Below are 22,739 nucleotides of genomic sequence, written 5' to 3'. Positions count from 1 at the left end.
GGAGGGCCAGCACCGGGCGGCGCAACACCGGGCAGCGGGGCCGAGTGGGGCCCACCCGGGCAAAGAGCAGAGAAGCGGCTCCGGCCGGCCCGAGCCCGGCGGGCGGGTGGGGATAGAGCGGCGCCGCATCATGGAGACGAGCTAGAGCGGCGCCCGGCGGAGCGCGGGAACGGTGCGGCGGCCCCTGCCCTCCGGGCGGGCCGGGGACAGCCGCGTGTGACGGGGTTACCGGTTGTGCTGAGCCCCGAGGGGAGCCCTGGGATGGGGGCTGAGGGCGCCGGGCCAGGTCGGTGCTGTGTGCCTGAGCCGGGGAATACCGGATAAACGGTGCATTTTCCTGACCGAGAGCAGCTTCCAGCAGCGGGGTGGGGGGACACTGGGGTGATGGGTTGAGGAGAAGCTCCCCATGAGCCGGCATCAGTGAGCGCTTGAGCCCAGACCCCCCCTGTGCTGGGCTGCACCCCCAGAGCGTGAGCAGCAGCTCGGGGGGCGATCCCGCCCCTCTGCTGCACTGGGGAGACCCCCCCTGCAGTCCTGATCCAGCTCTGGGGCAACAGCACGAGAGGGACCTAAAGGGGAAACCTGGAGAGGGGTTTGGCCGAGGGCCTGCAGGGCCAGGCCAAGGGGAATGGCTTTAACCTGCCAGAGGGGAGACTGAGATGAGCTCTTAGGCAGAAGCTCTTCCCTGTGAGGGTGCTGAGGCGCTGGCACAGGGTGCCCAGAGAAGCTGTGGCTGCCCCATCCCTGGCAGTGTTCAAGGCCAGGTTGGACACAGGGGCTTGGAGCAAGCTGCTCTGGTGGAAGGTGTCCCTGCCCGTGGCAGGGGTTGGAACTGGATGAGCTTTAAGGTCCCTTCAAGCCAAACCAATCTGGGATTCTGGGATTCTGTGATTCTATGAAGTAGGCAAGAAGAAATTGTGTACTGCAAAAAAGTAATTTTAGGTTTTATCAGAAATTCACTCAGTTAATCTTCCTGTAATCACGGATGTGGTTAATTATATATGGGAAATGGTATAAGTGGGAAACATTTGTGAACGGGAATGTGTAAAATATGCATTAAGATGCAGTTGCAGTTTGATCTATGCATGAACTTGCCCTCACCCCTTGGTGGTGGTCGCTCTTACTCTGTGACTGCCCATGCTCCCAGAGGCCTCCCTGGGCTTATATGTGCTGTATGTCTGTGTGTGTTTCAGTGGCGTTGCAATAGGAGATGGCAGAGTTCCCAACCGAGAGCATGCCATGCCAGCATGAGAAAAGGATAGACTTCATATTCTCCTTTCCCTGGTGGTTTCCTTCAGAAGTATGGCTATTGCTGGCCCTGTGCTCATTCCAGCTGAACAATGTGAATTTCTTGTTCATTTCTTCGTTCCACCAGCAGGAATTCTTGGTCATTCCGGCAGTTTGTTTCTCTTTGCAGAATATGGTGTTCTCTTTGCTGGTAATTCCTGTTAGGAACTCGTAGTTCTAGTTCAGTTTTATCCATGTTTTATGCTTGAATGGCTGCAAGTTTGGCTCCAAGTGTGGCTTTTCAGGAGATCTGTAATCATTCTCTTTCATCAGGCTGAGTGCTTGCTTCAAACTGCCAGATTTCTTTTGGTTTTCCATAGCTTTTATTTTGTTGTAGTGTCATATGGGACACAAATCCTTTATCCTTTTCACCCCAGATTTGGCTTAATACCTTAATTACAAAGTCATTTAGTTGTCTCTTTTAGTAAATGTGTCTCTAATTGTCTCGTGCTAGTAGGCTGGTATTTGCTAAGCTACTACAGTTTGTTTGGGGATGAAAATGACATGCAAAATAGAAATATCAGCATCTCCACTCTATAATCTTGCCTTAATTTTCTTGCTCATCAAGTTGATATCAGTAATTAATGCTCCAAAAACTAACACTGCATTTGTTGGTATTGGTTCATCCAGGATCTTCTCAGCTAATCACTGTATTTTTAGTGCTGTTTAGTCCTAATTTCCTTCCAGGTCCCTAGCCGTTTGGTGTGTGAAACTCTGTCTTTTCTGCAACTGGCAATTCAATAGCAGAGCTAATCCAGTTTGATTCATATCATGAGGGTGCCACAGGAGCTGAGCAACATCTGTTGAACCATTGCTGCACATTTGTGTCTTTTACTTTGGAGAAGAACCAAACGCAGATGAGATGGGAGGGGAGTTCTGAGACATGAGGAAGATGACTGTCCAGAGCAAGACAAGTTGAGAGATCTTTGTTGTGGATCTAAGCTGTTGTGGAGTAATGTGACAGGGATTAAATGTCACAGAGAGAAATGACTTGAGCTATGCAGGCAGGAAGACAGTAAGTTCTGCACAAGGTCTGTTTCTTGTGGCTTTCCAGCTTGGCTAGTTTGTGTCCTAGCAGCTTGCAGTCAGAGGGTGGAAAGGACGTTGAGAAGGAAGAGGTGATAAGCCATGAGGAGTTACTGCAGGTGCAGAGGGCCTTGCTACAGCTTTTCTGACCAGGCAGAGACTGGATTGGGAGCAGCCCTGAGGAGAAAGATTCTTCCTTGTGAGGGTGCTGAGGCGCTGGCACAGGGTGCCCAGAGAAGCTGTGGCTGCCCCATCCCTGGCAGTGTTCAAGGCCCTTGGATGTGGCTTGGAGCAAGCTGCTCTAGTGGAAGGTGTCCCTGCCCATAGCAAGGGTTGGAACTGGATGAGCTTTAAGGTTCCTTCCAGCACAAACCTTTTTCTATGGTTCTATAAATCCATGACTATTGGTGGTGGGATTTTGCTCTGTGCACCAAGGGTGCTGGGGAAGTGGCTGATGTCATTGCAGGGCCACTTTGGAAGGCTGCAGTAATCAGGAGAGGATGGTGATGACAAAAAATGTCAAACCTCACACACTCATTCATTATTCAAGGGCAAGAAGAAGGATTGGAGAACTCTGAAACCCTCTTATTTAGCTTGTGCCTGTGGGAGGTGGTGGCACACCTTCTCCTGGAAACTTTTAAGTGTGTGAAGGACAGGAAGGCTATTGGGAAGAGCCAGAGTGGATTTGACAAGGGCAATCATCCCTAACCAGCCTGATTGCCTTCTGTGATGAAACTGGCTCGGACAACAAGGGGAGAGCAGTGGGTGGTGGTTACCTTGTTGTTAGCAAGGCCTTTGACATGGTCTCCTATAGTATCACCTCACTAAATTGGTGAGGTATGGATTGGGTAAATGGACTATAAATTGGATGGAAAATTGCCTGGATTGTTGGGCTTAGATGATGGTGGTCAGTGGGCTGGCACACAGAATGTACAAGAAGAGGCTGAGAAAACTCTTGTTATCACACAATAATTTTAGGAAAATAAATACTTTGTGCCTTAGGGGAATAAATACTGTGTTCCTTAAGAAATACATTTATTTTGGTGGAAAGAGAAAATCAGACTGGTTGTAGAAAGCAGGTTATAAGAAACATAAATGACTTCAGAATGTATATAACCTTCTAGAGCTTTGAAAAACCTTGCAGGAGAAGGCACTCATTTATTCACTGGTTTAAACACCCATTAATGCCAGTACCCTTGAAAATCCAGACAAAATCAACATATCTCCAAGCTCTTGATTATTGCTTTGAGGCACATAGGCCCCTGGAACTTTGTTCCCTGGGTGCTGGAGCTGTTGCCTCTTGTCTCATAGCGGTCTTTTGGTAACTTCGGTTTTCATCTGTGTGTTGTGGTTTAAACCCAGTCAGGCAGCTCGTTCACTCACTGCCCCCCTTCTTTCCCTCCCCCTACTCCCGAAGGTATGGAGAGGAGAATCGAAAAGAATGCAACTCCCACAGGTTGAGATAAGAACAGTTTAGTAACTAAGGTATAACACAGATCACTACTGCTACCATCAATAATAATAATGATAAAGGAAATAACAAGGGAAGAGAATACAACACCTCACCACCAGCTGACTGATAACTCGCTCCCCCCAGCCCGACCAAGCACTGACTGATACCTCCTCCAACCCCACAGTCCCCAGCCCTTCTGGGTAACTCCCAGTTACATCCTGGGCATGACGTGCTGTGGTATGGAATACCTCTTTGGTCAGTTTGGGTCAGGTGTCCTGTCTCTGCTTCCTCTCTTCTTCCCCTCCTCCCTGGCAGAGCATGAGGCTCACAAAGTCCTTGGCCAGACTAAAACATTTGAGTAGTAACTAAAAACATCGGTGCTATCAGCACCATTCCGAGGCCGAAAGTCAAAAACACAGCACTGCACCAGCTACGAAGGAGGAGAAAAATGACTGCTACTGCTGAACCCAGGACACTATGATTTTCTGTGTCTTGAACAAAGCCACTTGGTGGAACCTGAAAGCTTTGACACACACCAGGTTTTTTTCTAAAGCCAGAAATTTATGGCTACAAAACTCAGTGTACAACTTTGATGAAGTAAACTTGAAACACTTGTAATTACAGATGATCCAGTTTCACAGCTCGCAGACAAAAGAAAATGTGTTTGTTTTACTTTATTAGATTGCTTCTAATATGTTCATACAAACCCGAATGTGCATATACACACTTTGTCAATACTGCCAACTGCAATTTATTAAGTTTTATAAATTTTTTCCACTAGGTCACTGTATTGGGAAACAGACAACAAATGCAGGATCAATGCTGAAGACGGGAAAGCTAAATTTCCAAGTAAGCAATCTTGTAATTTCTCTTAATAAGTTCATAAGGGGCATTTTTGAGGAAGTCTTAATTAATCATAGGCCTAAACCCTCTCTTAATGGGGTTGTATTTTTCTAACAGGGAAGTAAGAAAAAAGAGGTATTTGGGCATAAGCTGTAGCTTGAGCTGCCCTTTCACTCTCCTCTGGCTGCTGCAAAGCCCCTCAGTCAGTCATTGTAATCCAGATCTGGAACTGGGAGTGTGTTTTGGGGATGTATCTTGTTGCTTTGTGATGAAGGCCCTGGGAGAATCTGTTGGTGTTGACAGCCCCTGACAGTAAATGTCACATGAATTTGGAGGGAGCTCAGGGCCTTCTGGTGACTGCTATGAGAAGAGACATGGTGACAGAAAACCTGATTGATGAGCCATGCCACAAGTAGAGGGAGCACTGAGTGGTGATTGCCTATAATTGAATGGTCCAAGGAAGTTATTTCTGGGGTTCCTATGAGTGGTGACATGCACTCCAGAAGTGTTTGCACAGGGGAGGACTGCAGATTTTAACCCTGGTACTCAGCAACTCCTTGTTAATGCAGCATTAACAGACTTCAAAACTTTAATGGGCTGCTTTAGCTTCATGCCCAGCATAGTAATGAACCAGTCGACAATCGGAGATGGTCACTCAAGCAATTACCTTTAGAAATGTTCCTTTGCCTCCTCTTTTTAGTGCTTTCTCCTCATGGCTCAGCTCTGTGATCTGACAACATGGAGACGTTGATTATCAAGGTTCTTCCTGACTCTGACAGTGCACTCCTCTGACATGGGCTTGTTGCAGCCATGTTAAACTGATGCTCCTGGCATTAAATGGGAAGGGGAGATGTAGTAGCCCACTTACCCAGCAAAACATCTGCTCACACTGACCAATTAAATTGGCTTCTCTCTCATTAAAACCCTTGTGCAGACTCTGGTATGTCACAGATCTTTAAAATCTCCATTATGAATTCCACTTTCTTCTGGGTATTTTTAGCTTATACTTGAAGAAATGATTATTGTCTCTTGCACTTAAACATATCAATTTTGGCTCCACAGACATCTCCTCTGGGCCACATTCAAAGACCTGAGCTGACTCCAACTGCTGAATCCATAGGGAGGTTTTCAACACAGCCTGAAGCACTTGGACATTGGAGCTGGGCAAGAAGGGCGAGGGAGAGAAATTCAAGCCCTCCCCGCTTCCCTTTGGTAAATCAGGAGCACATCCCTTACAGATTTACTTGGCTGTGCCAATTTAATGTGATTTCTTCTGAGGGCCAGGAACTACTCAAGGAAGGCTGACAGGTTTTATCAACAGAATGGAAACTGAAGTGATAAGGTGAGAGTTACTGACCTGATAACTAACAAACAGAAAACTTCAGTGTCCCTCAAGCTAAATATTGCACTCAGCAGGTAAGTAAAAGATGGCAACAGCTGTGGTCTTGTCACTGAGAGAGTGTGGTTTAGTGTAGAGGAGCAGGAGGTGAACTGTGACAACAAACACATTCAGTTTGCTACAGACTATTTCCCTCTATTACTTTTAATGAGAGCTAAACTCCAAAATGCACAATGGGACAATAATATTTTAGATAGAAGGAACTCTTCGTACAGCTCCTAAATTCTAGACACCCGGTTGCAATTAAAATCATTGCTTGTGTATTATTAATAGCTCACCAGTAGTTTAAGGCTGTTATCAGGTATGGGACCAATTGGTGCTGGCCAGCACACAGCTGAATGAAGAGTAGTGCTGTCCTTGAAGGAGCTGAGTTAACAACCTGAACCCACAGTGCTCAGAGGAGTTTGAAAAATGAGAGAAACGTGGACAGGAGCTGTGTTGAATGCAGCACTGTGGAAGCTGGCAAAGCAACATGGCTGGGTTGCTGTAGTCAGATGTTAGTGAATGCTGCCTAAGTGGGGTTTCATTTAGTTAAATTCTGAAATTGCAGTGTGGGAAGGGCAGATTGGAAAGGAAGCAGAGACCTCTAATAAACGCTGATTTACAAGTAATGGGCACAAAAAGTGCTGCAAGTACGGCAGTTTGTTGTTCTTGCTTTTTCCCCTTATATTTTTTCTTTTCCTGAGAACATGCCGGGGTTGTGTATGAAACCTAGTTGTCACAAGTCTCACACATCCCTTGAAATTCCTGTCTGACAGAATATGAAGGCTGCAGCAGCTGAACAAAAAGGCGCGCGACAGAGCTCTTGTATGATGTCCGTCTCCCCTTTCTGGCACCTGGCCTGTTCAGTACAATTGGGAAAGACAAATGGCAAGTGATTGCTTCCTATTCAACTTCTGCAAGCTAATTTTGTTTTTCACATGGCAGCAGTTTTGTACTCACCACGTTTGTCATTCTGCCATGTATTTTTTCTTCTCCCCGTTGCAGTTCCTTTCCTGTTACAGTTCCTTTCCTTTATAAGGTAAGGGCACCAGAACTACATTTGGTATTTGAGAAGCAGACGCACCATGAATTCATAGAGTGGCAAAGTCATGCTTTTCTCTCCTAAGAATTCTGAACTTTTGCTTTTCTTTTTCTGCCTGCTGTTGAGCACCAAGGTGATATATTCATAGAACTAGCCATTAGAATGTCAGGATGCATTTGCTAAATTGTGCAAACCAGTTCAGAGCCCATCATTCTGTGTGAAGTGAGTGTTGTTTTTTGTGTATAGGTAGATTATAGCTGTCAGGGCTGAAATTTATCTCCTGCTTTATCATGAGGCTTACTCAATGTCATGAGATCTTTAAGGTTTGGTAGTAAATATTATCCTAATTAATTGATGTTTTCTCAGAAATCTTCACTGTTCCACCTACTTTCCAGGTCATTTCTGACCACAGTGAACACCATAGACCTTAATCCCCATGGGAGTCCACTGATGATCATCCTCTACTGTGAAAACTCATCCTACAGTCTAATCTTTTTTCACCCAGTATTATTTAACTCTGTGAGGGCCTTACCTGTAGTCCCTGGCTTTTTAGTTTATTAAAAAGCCTCTGATGAGACCTTCAGTGCCTGAAGTTTCTGGAAGCTTGGTGTGAGCTGGAAATGCAAGGGAAATTTCTCAGCTGGATCTCTGTTATTTACATGCTTTTGACTCCTTCAGAGAATTCCAGCAGATTTAGGAGGCTCAGATTCCTTTCACAAAAGTCATGTTTACTTATCCTTAATGTGTTACTTTTATTCATGTATTCAGTCATTCTGTTCTTTACTAGAGCTTCAGCCAATACGACCGATATGGACATTAGACTTAGCGGTCTGTGGGTTCTTGAATCACCACTGGATTTCTTTTTAAAAACTGATTTGTTATTAGTTACCTTCCAGCCCTTTGATAATCACAGCAATTTTCAGCAAAAGGTTACATACTAAGGGGATTAGCTCAGATGATTCATATTTAACATTCTGTGAAGATCTTGCATGAATCTCAGCCACTGATATGTTGTTATTCAGTTTGTCTGGTTGTAATCTACACTTAACAACCTTAAATTAAGACAAGCCTGTTTTGAATGTCTTATAAACAGGGTCCTGGCCTCAGAGTTTCTCTGAGGTTCTCCAGGTGAAGAGAGATGTAAAAAGAAGAGTTTGTAATCTTTTGTGGTGGCATTATCTTTTCTGAGTGCTTCTCTCATACGTGGCTCTTGCAAGCTTCATGCTCCTGATGTATTCCAAGAAGGATTTCTTGGACTTTTTTATTTCTTTAGCAAATAGCTTCTAAATTCTTTCTTCAGTCTATGTTATTGTGCTTTTACATTTAGTCTGCCAGGATTTATGTTCTTTTTAGTTTTCCTTTTTCAGACACCAGTTCAGCTTTTTGCAGAGTACGTTTTAACTTCCAACAGCCTCCCTGATCCTGCTGTTTTGTGCTTTTTGTTTTTCTCTCAAGTCTTTTTTGACAGGTCATATGCATTTGCTTTGAGCCTCCAATATAGGATCCTAAAATAGTCTACCTGCCATCTGAAAATGTTTTACCTTTCTGGCTGCCACTCTGAGTGTTGTTTTTGTTTTTTATAAGAAATTTCCCCATTTTTGAATTCCCATTCTCTGGAATCAAGCACAGCTGCTGCATTTGCCAACATTTCTTCATTTCAGAATATGTAGTCATGAATCAGGTAAAAGGATTAAGGGTTTGGGCCTAGCCCAGTCTCTAGGAAGCCTGGAGATATTTGTCATTAACTTTTCACTTATGTTAATGTCACTAATTTCATTAACTGAGAAACAGGGAAGGAAATGGCTTTGCCAGGGCTGGAGATGATGGGACTTCCTGCCCTGGAACATCAGCTGCTTTCTCCAACCTACAACAGAGAAAATGATGGGTAATTGGAAAATAAAGCTGTCTGGGCTGATTTGTGCCACTGCAGTTTGATGCTGACTAGGTGGGGTGGTTCTGGAAGAGCCCATCTACACTGTGCTGGTCGGAACCAGAGTGTGAAAGTAGAGTCACAGTGACAGTGTCCAGTTCCCACATTAACACATGCGGGATTGATCCAGTGTACCAAGAGATCCAGCAGGACAGTGTGTGAATGCAAGTAGCTCTTCCTGTGATAATGCCAGAGAATCAAGAGCTTAGACTACTTCATTATTTCAGTCCGCATATAACAAAATCTTGGATAAGGTCTGACCAAAAAAGGACTAAGACCACAGTTAGTAGAGCCTGCTTTCGTAGCTGAAAGTACCTGTAAAGCCAGAATGGACCAAATGATGCTGGCTACAGTGCAACTGCTGCCTAGCATTGACTGCTTAGCAACAGGGAGAGTGATATGGATGCAGATGAATTGAGTGTTTTCTGAGCAAGCTGGGTAGGAACAGAAGTAATTAGCTGCTAGCTGATGAAAAGGCATGCTTAATTATTAGTATAATTATAGATATAATAGACCAGGAATTATTCAGTAAAAGTAAGAAAGCCAATATGTTACAAAAAGGTAATCAGAATGGGAGAGAAAATGACAGTGGTGTGAATTCTGGAGAAGAAATGTAATGGATTAAGGTGATAAATCTGGAATCTTTTGGGTTTCCACTCTGACAGAACCGAGTTTAACAATGGTGTAGGGGTCTACAGAGCTAACAAGGTGTGTGGCTTGTATTATTTCTGGTTTTATATAATGTTGATTTATCTGATTGTATGCGAGTGAAATTGAGCTGTATGTTCATAAATCTCCAAACCTGCACAGCTTCACAAAGATCTTTGTTCTCCTTCTAGCAATGCTGGAAGCACAACCATTTAATTTGATGGATTCTGTCAGAAGCTCAGCTTTAGCTGGTTCTGCTCAATATTGGTAATTGATTATAATTATTTGAAAAGGCAGCATTGCTTTCCCTTGGCACCCTGAGAAGTAGTTGTGACTAAGAAGCAGACATGCTAGCCAGCTGCCCTGCCTGGCCAATGCATCTTAAACTGTTTTCAGTGCTGCTGGGGAGATGGCTGGAGATAACAGGCTGAACTGTTCTAACAGAGATGTTAGCAAGATGATGGATAATCACTGAAATGAATAATCTGGGGAAGGTTTTAAGTACGTCTCTTCCAATGTCAGAATGGATGTAGATAGTTCTGGTCCTGCTTTTGTGCCAGGGCTTGGACCGGGTGCTAACAGCAGCAGCAGTGATCTGACATCTTCTATATGGATCTGGAATGGAGAGGTCCAAGATACATACAATTTTGTCTAAAATTGTAGTGGTTTCTATGGCAGTGGAATGGGTGACTCTGGCACCAACAGCTCTAATCTAGACTCTTGAGTCTGAGAGTGGTGGTGCCAAATGATTACAACCCCTTTTGCCCACTGCACTGGTTGGAAAAGAAAATCAAGATACAAAGATTTTACTGAATTACTGTTTGAGGACTAATTATTAAAATGGTTTTTGATTAATGAGTTGTGAGTGAAGCTAGTTTGGCAAATAGCATTTTGATAAGGTATTTGCAAGACAGATAGTCTTAAGATGGTGCGATGAACGTAAAACACTCTAACCTTAATGATGAAGTTAATGCAGAAATGATGTAAATGTGCATGAGTAATTACTGTATGAAGTCACTGGGGTACATCAGGACAAATTGAGTACAGACAAACTCTAATCAGCACAGAATCATTGCAAAGTGAAGCTGGAAGCAATCTCAGGTAATCAGTTGTTCCATCTCCTTCTTCCATAACAGAATCAGATCTGCTCATGACATTCTTGGCTTCTTTCTCTTCCATTTTTGTTGCAGACTTTTATCTGCTCCAAGACTGTTACTGCACCTGACTCTGTCAGGCCTGCTATTGCATCTCTCCATGGTCTTCTCTTTTGAGCATCTCTTGTTCTAAGTCTCTTGATTCAGGACATGTTTTCCAGACCTCTAACTGTTACCGGTTTTCTTGCTGCTTAGTCTTTCAGCCTTTCTTGAGGAGTGGTACCAAGGACCGGATGTTCCTCTACACTGAGGCGTTACAAATACTGAGTACAGCAAAAGGACAGGCAAGATGTCTTGCAGGTAATTCTTCTGTTAATATATCTGTGTAGTGTTTTCTCTTTGCTCAGGACAATAGCCCCTGTTCAGCTTGTGATCTATCAGAACCTTCAGATCTATTTTTTTCCCAGACTGCTTTCTGCTCTGCTTTCTGTCCTCTATTTGTGCGCTTTACTCCTGCCTAAGTTAAAACACTACGCTTTGTACAACTGAGATGATTCCTGTATTTATAGACAGCTTGTCCAAGTTGTCAAAAATTTGTAATACTGCTATCCCAAATGTATTTGTAGCCACTTTTTGCAGATTTAAGCTTGGCAGATTTAATAAACACACAAACCATTGCCTCATCCAGGCTATCAATAAAATATTGAATGGAACTTATGAACAGCTGAGAAACCATTCAATTTGTCCTTTACATTTCACAGTGAACCAGTGGAAACTACTCTCAGAGTGTGGATTCCAGCCTGATTTGTGTCATGACTTCAGCCAGGGCATTCTTGCACTCATCAATGTTGTGTGGGCCTCAGTGACATTGAGGTATGTGATATCTGCTGTTGCTTCTTTATCCACAAAGTGTCATCCATTGGAGAGTGAAATTAGACTGAGTCAGGTTGTTTTGTTCATGAGGGATTCATGTTGACAAGTACTCATTTCCTTAGTTTCTGTGTGCTTAGAAATCATTTGTGTTCTTCTGGTGTTTTTCTTTTCCTGGGTGTTAAATCTTTTGGTGTCTTCATTATTCCGTTGGCCCGGAAGATGACTGCTGGTGGTTCCAGCTGTTTGAAAGTGTAAGGACTTTGTGGACAGTTGTGAAGGCAACAGAAACAAACCTTTCAGTAGGAGAATCCCTGGATCAAATGTGACCTTCCTGCGATAAAGCACAGAGACACAAAAGGTTCTCAGCAGAGTGGTGGAAGGAATATTTTAACAAAAAGAAATGATTTTATTTCAATCTGAGAATTTAGGATGCAAATCAGATGAATTTAAAAAACAGATTTCAGGCCAGCTTGAGAGAATTCTGAACAGTTTGAACTACAAGTCTGAGCAGTCTTGTAGGAATGTGGCCAGGGTTACGTGAAAGAAGTTGGGGAAACCTCAATTTTATGCTGCACTGACTTCATAATAGATTGGTAGTGAATGTTTAAGAAAGTAGGAACAGAGATTAGACTAAATTTCATAACCTTTTAACCCAGAATGCCTGGATCTCCTCAGCAAAGGGTTTTCTGAACTCTAATATATGCTCACTGTTGACACGGGCTTATCCACAGAACAGAATGACCTTTGCACAGCTCTATGAGAAGTGCGTGAATGCTAAGTTTTAGCATCTCCTATTCACTGTGCCCATGTGACTCTGAGGTTGATCTTGCCAAAACAAGATATTAGACTTTGTCTTGTAGCCTTTCTGCTGGAGTGTTTGATGCTGTGTGTATAGGAAGTGTATGTATATTTATATAAACACTCCAGTGTGTGAGTCAAGAAAAAAAGAGTATACATTGCATTAATATGAACGATTTGCTGTTTTTCAGAAACCTTGATTTCATAGAATCCCAGACTGGCTTGTCTTGGAAGGGACCTTAAAGCTCATCCAGTTCCAACCCCCTGCCATGGGCAGGGACACCTTCCACTAGAGCAGGTTGCTCAAAGCCCTGTCCTAATTTTTCCCTCAATTCAGTATTCTAATGGGTGAAAATATGCCACTCTTACCTATGCTGTGTGTTAACAAGCCTTTGGGTCAGTACCACTTCCACTGTGCATTTTGTTATGTAGAATTATCACCATGGTTGTGCCTTGAACTGTTTGAAGATTGGACTGCTGGCAAATAAGGGAGCTCAAAAATGTCATCAGACTCCTAAACAGAGGCAGATGTAATATTCCATACTGGCTGCAGGAATTAGGTGTGAGCAAGGGCCCCTGGTATGACTCTTCCTTCTTTCATCCATTTTTTTCACCATCTTCTGCCATATAAATTCCCTTCTACTTCCTGGTTCTTTACGCTTAAGGAGCTGTAGAACTACTCTAGGAGTCACTCGTGTGTGGATGCATTCTTGCTTTCTGTTATCCTTTGGTTTTGCGTGTACCCTCCACACGGCGGGGACGAAATGTTCTTGGTGATGAAGCAGAGACACATGTGTGTGTACTGAAGACGGTGTGCCAGGCAACGCAGTACGGATTTTATAATACCCAGTGAGTCATTTCTTAATAGTGAGGAGTTCTGAGTACTAACTCTAGGTGACTTCCACCACAAGGCAGCTGTTAACACATTACTATGAATTTGTTGTGGGGGAAGAATAAAATTGCATAAGTAGCTACATTTTAAAGAGACAGAAATAATAATGACATTAAAATTGGCTGAAAAAGCCTGAGCTACAGTAACAATGGAACGTTTTAAAAATAAATGGGTAGCTAGGAAGGGGTGTAGGGAGACATGCTGCTTGGAGATCACAGAGGCACCTAAGCTTGACAGTTTCTATGACTGCATGAAATGGAGAAACACAGCCAAGCCTCCGCTCTCTCCCAGCATATTCTACTGCACAGCAATCAGGTTTAGTAACACATTGCTGAGAAAAAGACTCCCACTATTTAGTATTCATTATAGATGGCATTTTTCAGATTGCAGCTCAGCAGTGTAAACAAGGCACACTGGAGGAAGAGTGGAGAACAGCATTTCTCCAAGCTCTGATTTATTTCTTGTTGATATTCACTAACTACACAAACTTATGGGAGCACCAATTTTTCGGAAGGGAAAGTAACTCTCAAACCACCACCATTTTCCAGCTTTCTTACAGGAAGCCAACACAACAGGAGGCAAAACACAATTCCTGCAGTAGGACAGGCGTGTGGCTCCCTTGTGAGGCTGAAACATCTGGTAGATTTGTTTCTGTGCATCGTGGATCTGCAGGCCTGCCTGGGTTCTGCCAGCTGCCTGCTTTAGATTCCATTTATATTGCATTTTGTAAACCTTGTCTGTGTGAGGAGGGAGCCTGCCCCATGTGTAGGGTGCTGCTCTGCTGGGACACCTTCTGTTTGTCCGGGAAGCTTTTTGCTTCCCGGACAAACCAGTGTCCTAACACGGACCAGCATCCTAAATACCATGGGGTTGACCAACCTGTCTCACGTCCAGCACCAGCCAGTGACATAGCACCCAGAGAGCTGTCCTGCCTGCATGCTTGCCCTGGCAGAGAGGTGCATGGCCCATGCTGCATCCCATGGGAGCTGGCCCCTCTTTTTTGGGAGTGAGGTGCCTTTTTTCCAGGTGAGCTGAATGCCAGCCACCCAGAAAAGGAACACAGCTTTTCCATCATCCATGAGTCATTAATTCCTGTGAGCCACAAGGATAGCAAGCACTGCAGGAGAGGTGGGAGCTGTGTGTAGGGAAATGCACATGGGCTTTCACCCCAAGCTCCCCATGGTCTCCCCAGAGCCTGCCTAGCAGCAGAAAGATCTGGCATGCTGAAGAAAGGCTGCGTATGACGGCTCTGCTCCATCTGTACTGCCTGTGTGAGCATAGAGAGCCTGTAATAATACAAGATCTTTCAGCTCCCATCCCTGAACAAGTGAGTTCACATCATTCTGCTGACACAGGTACAGTCTTGCTTTTGAATGTGAGTCCTCTTTTGGGAGTTGCTTCTCCACATTCCCTACCTGTCTTTTACCTGGTCCTGCTACAGCCTCCTCACAGACCCTTTTGAAAGCATGGTGCTAGAGGTTCCTCTGCCCACCTCACCCAGCATCCAGTGCCATGTCAGGGGCCTCCCCATCCTTCCCCTTCCAGCTGGAGGTGTTAGATGTACTCTTTCTTCCAAAGCCTCCCTTCTTTGAAAACACCTTGGTGAGTACCTGTATTTTTTCAGAAAGATTCATGGCAGAGTATCTTAGGAGTATTCTATTTTCCCCCACAACTATTCACAGTAATACCTACCTTAAAAATGGGACCTATTCAAAAGTACATGAGCTTCTTAAAAAGAAATTAAAAGCAGCCGCTATAAGGATGCAGAAGATGAGAAGCTGGATAAAAGCCCCCTATCTGAACCTCAGAGCAATATATCACTGAGTGAAATAATTCTACAAGGGACCAAAAGGCAATATTCTAGCAGCAGAATGGAAGAGAGTATTCGAAATCGGGATTTCTGAGCAAATAAAGAACCTATTTAAATAAAAAAAAAAGGAAAGAAAAAAAAGCATTAACTGTGAAGCTGAAACTGTAGGGCAGACAAGGGAAGATTTTAAGGTGCAAACTCACTAACGGAGTAGTAAAAATACTAGTAAAAATGTTTTCAGAATTGCCAGGATAAGGTACTTTTTGCAGAGGTTTGATCAACAGATGACCAGTCTCTGCAAGGTTTATTGTAAGAGAGGAAAGTTGCTGTTGGAAAGTAAACTGAAGCTTTGTGTTGGTGCTCGCTGTGGTTGAGATAGGTTATTCTCCCATGAGAGTCAAACTTATGGGGACAAGTGTAGGGAACTGTCTCAAATTAAATGACAATAAAATGCATTTTAGGACTAATTGATAAGATGAAGAGTCAGAAATTGCCAAGACCATATGGTAATCACTCAAGAGCTCTGGAGGAAAACAAATATGCAATTATGGAGCTACTATAGTATGTAACCTGTCACTTAAATCAGTCTCTCTGCAGGAGGGATGGAAGATGGTAAATGTGACAACAATCCCACAGAAGGTCCCCAGGAGCGAAGTGGAGAATTGCAGACTGACACACTGCAGTCTGTACTCAGCAAGTGAGGAGAAATTATAAGAAAATAATGATGGAACGGATAAACCCCAACATTTTAGCCTGGATTCTAGCAAAATGTCTTCACCAAAAGGGTTGTCGAGCATTGGAACAGGCTGCCCAAGGCAGTGGTGGAGTCACCATCCCTGGAAGTATTTACAAGATATGTAGATGAGGCCCTTAGTGACGTGGTTTAGTGGTGAGCTTGGCAGTGCTGGTTAATGGTTGGACTCGATCTTAAAGGTCTTTTCCAGCCTAAATGATTCTGTGATTCTATATCAGGGAAAGTTTTTCTAGTGAGAAACCACATTTCACAAACTTGTTGGAGCTCTTGAAACAGTCTTGAAGATGCAACTAGGGTGGCCTAGTCATAACAACATAAGAAAGACTAGTGGGCCGGCCCAGTGGTCCATCTGCCTGCACTGTCCACCTATTGTTGCTGTGACCATGGTTTTATAAGCCTTACTCATATTTTCCTTGGTGCCTTCTCTCTAAATTGAGAAGCCCCTTTAAGTGTCTCTTCCAAAGCAACAACTAGAAATCTGTTTAATCTGGTTGATGGTTCTTTACAAAACTTGTAATTGAACTGTAAAATCCCGTGCCATAGGATATTATGGATGCTCAAAGTTTACTTGTTCTCTGGGGGTAACAGGAAAAGTTAATGGAGAGAAGTTAAAGCATAACCTGTTAAATAGTAAAACCAATGATCGTGACTCAAAAAGTCCCAAGACACATATTGTTAGAAACCAGAATAATATTCCAGGAAAGCACCACTGCATACCTGACATGTTCTTAAACTCCTTCCCCAGGCATCTCTATTGAAAACCAGATGCTGCAGTAGAGGAACCTTTGATCTGACCCAGTGCAGTTCGTGTGCTTCGTTATGTGCTGTCAAAATCAAATGAAACATGGGTATGAATGTAAACACTTTTGATGGCACCGCTGAACACTGAATAGTGAACGTTGAACTCATCTCCCCACTCTACAAGCAAACAATGAATTTTTATTTGAATGCTAATGAAGATCTCACCACGGTGCTGCTGGGTCTCATCTAGGAATATAAAAAGAAAAGCTGGATGGCGGAAATAAAGAAAGGATCTTTAGAAAGGGATGTAAATGTATTGCAAATATTGATGTCATTAACCAGTCACAGGTCAAAAATATACTTGAAGCTACTAATGTAATATGAAGTAGATAAACAAGTAGGAAGAAGAAAGTCTTCTTACAATTAGTGCATCTGTTCTGAACTGAAAAGAAGAAATGTGTATTTCCTGTATCACTTTAACTCCAAATAAGCCAGGGTTTGTAGTCAAAAAGCAGATCTTCCTACAGCCATCTAATCTATTCCTGATCTCTTTCAGTTTTTGAGTCAAAGCTGAGGCAAGCTTCTTTTACAAATTGGTGTTGCAGTCTTCTAAAAGAGCTGTTCCTTGCCAGGAGAATATTACATAGAGTTCTGAGAAAAATGCAGGGAGTCAGCTTGTTTGAGAGCTAACTGATGCTTACTCACAACACTGATAAGCCTGACATTTACGGAAGAGTGCCACAATTCTCAGTCCAATGAAAAATCCCAAGAGGATGTTTTTTTTCCCTCAGTGATGCTTCACATTCTATTGACTCAGGATAAACTGGAGTCTTCTCAAGTGTTTTACCCAACAAAAATAATAATGTGAAATCCAACTCCTCCGCTTGAATTACGTGCAGATGTACTGGCTTTCCTTGGCATATTTATTAATGCTTGTGGTATGTTTAATGATGCTCTACAAGATGTCAGTGCCTTACATGTCATATTTCATTCCGGTAGTGTACTAAAAGCAGTTATGCAAGAGTTCTTGGTGCCTTGATTGCAATTACAAAAATTATGCTTGGAATAATGCCACTTTGCACTTCCATAGGAAAGCCAAAGCTTGTAGTAAATACCTGTTTATGATATTAGGCAGTTTTGTGGCTGTTAGTGGTGTTGCCTGTTGGTCTGTGCTTCGCCTTCCTGTAGCAACCATAATACCTGTCCGTGCTGGATTCTTCAGGAACAGGCCCTGCCTGAAGAAGCCTGTCAGAAGGCTTTTGAATGTTCAAGTAGATTATGTCAAGCAGTTCCCTTTTGATCATTATTATAAAGATATGTTCAAATGATTCTGAAACATTACCGATGCACAACTTTCACTGCAGACACTGTGATAATTAGCTCCCACCATATCATATTCCTTATCTAGGAGTTCCGTTATTCTTTTAATTATCTTTTTGACCAACTCTCAATGTACAAAGCTTATTTCTCTGTGGCTCATCTTTTAAAATAGACAAGAAATCCAAATAGTGGCTAAGAATTTTCTGACAAAATTGTTTTTCGGGGGGAGGGAAAATTCTTATCTATGAAAACTTGAACTTTTCACAGAAACATATGTTCCAGATGCCAGGAGTTGAAAAATCCATCACTTCAGGTGGTAGTTTGTTCCCAAATTTAATCATCACTGCTGTTAAAAAATGTGTGTTTCATTTCTGGTTTGAATCGTTTTCATTTTTCAGCCCTTAGTCTTTCTTCTCTCTCTGCTAGATTAAAAAGTGCTGGTTGATATTTTCCCTTTGTGAAAGCATTTACGGAATCGCCCCACAATTGAGCTGTTTAAGTTTCTCAGTTACGTGTTCTTCTCTCCTCATATACTTTTTTATGACTCTTTTCTGCCCCCAATCTAATCTTTCAACAACTTTAAATGTGAACATCAGAATCAGATATAGTAGTGGTTTTAGTGATCCTGTACCCAGAGGTTGAACGGACTCCTTATTTCTAATCCCTTCTCCTATTTTATCACACTTTTACCTTGAGCATTTGTGGTGAGTTCCTTGCCCATTAAGACCTCTGAAGTCATAACCGTTGCACTCCAAGATGGAGTTTTCTGTTCTGTAAGAGCAGCCCATATTCTCTTGTCGGTTCACTGACTGCCTCTTCTTGAGCTCACTCCTCTTGTACCTTGTATAATATTAAGTAGGGAACAGCTTCTCTCTTCTTTGATGTTCAGGATCTAATACTTCTAAAAGCAGTCACACTAGCTCCTATAAATTGGTTCTCTAACTCTTTTTTTTCCTTTGTGCCATTATATTGATTTATTTATGAATAATAGAGGTCCCCATGTTTAGTATTCCACCTCTCAACAGGAAGCACTCAGTCTTTCTCTGGTGAGTGATGGGATAACTTTACTCATATATTTACATTCTTACTGCCAGAGAGGTTCAGTGTGTTGTCTTTTCCAGTAAAATTTGAGTCTGACTAGATTCCTTAGAACATTTTCTTTGATATATATAAAAAAATTCATTCAGTTTTATAACTTAAACTATCTTTTCTGTAGTTTGTGGCCACATGTTATGGTGTATTATCAGTTCTGTTTGGTTTGTTACTGGGATTTAATATTTTCTGCTACGGCAAGATGTGATTTTATGACCTGTTTTTTTTTTTAATTGACAGCCCCCCCCCCCCCCCCCCCCCCCCCCCCCCATTTTCTATACATGTATTTATAGCTCTTAATTTGAGGGACACCTTTGTTTAGCTTCTTAGTCCAATGTCATTTTGATATAATAAGTCTTCACCTCTGAAATGTTGCTATCGCTGTTCTAAGCTTTTTCTCTGAACTCGCTGGATACACAGAGTGTTTTTGTTTTACCAACCCTTAGCAATCTGCTTGCCTTAGCTTATGACAGATTTCCCCCAGCTCCCACTTAATTAAACACATCAGATATGTTTTCCTTGTGAAAAGTCTGATTTCACTTTTGACTTGTGATGGAGACCATCACCTCCAGATAGCATCTTCTTCCCCTCTGCCTAATTAGAGTTGTGTGTGTAACTGGAAGGATTTCATAGAAACTGTCAACAGTACCCCGGGGCTAAATCTTCTAACCAGCAGTCTGACTTTGCCTTCCAGGATTCTTCAGTTGCATTTCCCTTTAAAATCTGTGACATGCAGTAAGACCTCATGCGCCTCTCCAGCACTTTCTAGCATCCACCTAGATGTCTCTTGAAAGACCCCTTCATATTCTGCCTGTAAGTCAGCAAATCTGTCATCACATGTGTGGCTGCTGGTGTGCTCCTGGTATTTAAATTCCCATCAGCAGAGCAGACCAAAAGTTCTTGACTGAAAATGTATTTTCAGATATAGCCTTCCTAGAGTTGTCAGCTTGCTTTTCCTCAGCTGGAAGGCAGCTTCCTGCCACGTTAATGGTATGCTGTGCTATGCTAAACTATCCACTGTGAGAGGAGGCTGAGCCTCCTCAGAGGTGAGAGGAGAGCAAGCAGTCTGAGCTTGGTCTGGTCCCTTGTGTCCTTTTACACTGTTTTTGTGCCTTATGTTTGTTCTCTATTTGTTTCTCCAGATTAGAAGCTCTGGCCTCAGCCTGCTCTGGGTGTGTGCTGTGAGAGCCATGTGGGCAATGAAGACAGTAGCTGAAGCAATTACTGAAGCATTAGTGACTACCCTGGAAGCTCTCAGAAGGCAGGTGAGATCACTGAGTATTACAGAAAGGCAAACACAATTTACTTTTTTGAAAAACAGAAATTGGGGAATTAGAAGCCACTGTTCCAGCCATAAGTCTGAAAAAACCCCCAATGATCAATTTAAAGCAAACAGAAGATAAAAAGGAAAAAAGAAGGGAAAAAAAGGCATAGATTTACCAAGAATTAATTGTGCAGTCTTACTCTAATTTCCTTCTTTGAGAAAATAATGTCTAGTAGATGAAGAGGAGGCAGCAGATGGGACATATTTTGCTTTAGGAAAGCTTTTGAAACTGTTCCACATGATTCTCTCAGAAGCAGACTAAAGAAATATGGTCTAGATCAGTGTGCCCAGTATTTCTGGCTGGGTGAGACACTTACCTTGTTTCTGTATAAGGGAGAGACCATCTGTTGCAGCCCTTCCTCTAATGTGTAAGTGTATTGTGCAAGCGTAGAAAAGCCAGTGCTTCCTGGGGCAATGAGATTTATTGCATATGTGCAGACAGGATCATATACTGCCATGATCAGAGGCACTGAGTGTGCTCCCAGCAAAGGTGGCCCGCAGTGTTCTCAAAATAGCCCATTCAGCAGGCAGCCCTCCTCCCTGTGGACTCTAGTCTGAATGCAGAAAGGAGCAAGGGAGACCACAAGCAAATTTATTATGGTGCAGTTCATAGCTTGAGGTTCATCATTTAGAAGGTATATGATATTGCTGTAATGTGTGTGGTGATGGTGCACAGTCAGACTGGGAGGTTATTTCGACTGGAGTCCTGCTGGTATATGTCCTGGGCCCAGTTCTATTCATTTTTTTAATTAATGACCTATATGGTTTAAAAAAGAACTCACACATAAAATATGTAGATAAAGCAAGATGCACTTGGAAGGTCAGGATCAGACTTGTGATGATCTTGAGAAACTGGAGAAAATGATCCATAAATCAACAGCATGAAACAGAAAGAATCAAGTGCTGTGTGGCACATTTATGAAAGAGGGAGCAAATACCAAGATACAAAAATAGGTATAACTGACTGTCTGGAGTATGCCAGGAACAAGATATGGGAATTAGAGAAAATAAAAAATTAAACATGAATGAGCAATCAAAGACTCACACTGGGAGGTGTTAATGAAATGTATTATTAAACATGGGAGGAAATCTTATTTTCTGCACTGCTGTTGAGACCTTTGCTGGGCTTTTGTGTCCACCCCTGGTGCTAGAGGGAGCTGGTGGTGTGAATGATGTGGGTACTGACCACAGAGGAGTGAGTAGGAAAGACATTTTGAGAGTGGCATCACAGTGCTATAAATTGTCACAGTACCAGACTAGCAGATTTTTAGTGAGCTAGGTTTTGCAAGAAAGGTAAGCTTTATAAATCGATGTGAGACTAGATTGCAAACTAGGTTTTAACATTCAAAAACAATGAGGTATTTTTATAGTTCACTCTCCAAACTCACCAAATAAGCAACAGCACATGGTTCAAGAGAAATAAGAAAATTCTTGTAATTTAGAAAAATGGAAGGAACTGAAATCAATAACATTGAGGAAGGAAATAGCAAAGAATGGTCTCAGCAATGAAAGTCCCAGCTAAGCAGGCCTTATGAAAAATGGGCAACGAGATCAATAAAAAATGTAGAAATATACCTATACAAATGCTGCAACTCTGAAGCCTAAAAGAGGTGAACTAGACTGTCTGATTTTAAAGGAAGTTATTGATATAATAAATGCCTCAGAAACTTGGCAGAAGGGTAGGAAATGGTAATAATAAGGAACAAATTATTGAGGAAGGCTGGGAGGGGCTACATTAGTGGTGAAGCAGTGGAGAGTATGAGAAATTGTCCCTAAATGAAGTTTCAGCAGAGGACATTTTGGAACAAATCAATAAAATGAACAGTAAGAAAGCAGGAAGATAAGATGATACTCAATCTAGTTCTGAAAGACTTCAAACACTAGATTAAGAGAAAGCTAAATGTAGCATGAAAATTGTCATTTAAGTTAACCACACTGCAAAAGGGATAGAACTGGCAAATGTGTCTTCAGCCTTGAGAAGAAGGCCTCCAGGACAAATGTGGAAACCCACAGGTCAGTAAATCTCACTCCCAAACTGAATAAGTGGGCAAAAACTACAATAATAATGAAGAGAATCAGTAGACAATTTCATAAATGTGATTTATTTGATAAAAGTCATTACAGTTCTTGCAGAAGGAGATCATGTCTTATAAATCTGTTTGAAGATGTCAACAAGCTTGTAGGTGAGGCTGATCTAGTTGATAAAGTACGTACAGACTTCCAAACAAATGTGAATAAGTCTTTCTGCAAAGACTCTTAAATTAGTTAAGCTGAGATAGTAAGATGTCCTCTTGTAAGTAAATAAGATGGAGACAAAATGGGACAAGAAGTGGTAGAAAAAGGAAAAAGATCAGCTTTCCCAGTGAAAGGAGCTCTACAGTTTAGTCACGCAACTGTTTGATTTAGGACCTATTTGATATCCTTATAAATG

At 42.4% G+C, this 22,739-nt stretch overlaps 1 long non-coding RNA gene across 7 annotated transcripts in view; it reads left to right on the top strand.

Annotated features, from left to right (window-relative positions):
* Positions 1–22,739, top strand: part of LOC130601573 (uncharacterized) — a 33,758-nt gene that overhangs the window by 1,106 nt on the left and 9,913 nt on the right. For 4 of the 7 annotated variants that reach the window (XR_008972701.1, XR_008972698.1, XR_008972700.1 and 1 more), the window contains exons 1-5: positions 4,255–4,615; positions 5,672–7,029; positions 10,960–11,064; positions 11,466–11,577; positions 20,127–20,249. This is a non-coding gene — a long non-coding RNA (uncharacterized LOC130601573). The other 3 variants (XR_008972702.1, XR_008972703.1, XR_008972704.1) reach the window with 3 other exon arrangements.

The sequence above is a fragment of the Pezoporus wallicus genome, unplaced genomic scaffold (genome assembly GCF_028554395.1).
Source record: "Pezoporus wallicus isolate ANWC-B61680 ecotype Strahan unplaced genomic scaffold, APGP_CSIRO_Pwel_v1 contig_11153, whole genome shotgun sequence".
NCBI classification, from domain to species: Eukaryota; Metazoa; Chordata; class Aves; order Psittaciformes; family Psittacidae; genus Pezoporus; species Pezoporus wallicus.
Note: the sequence above shows the minus strand (reverse complement) of the source record. Positions and strands in the feature narration are given on the sequence as shown.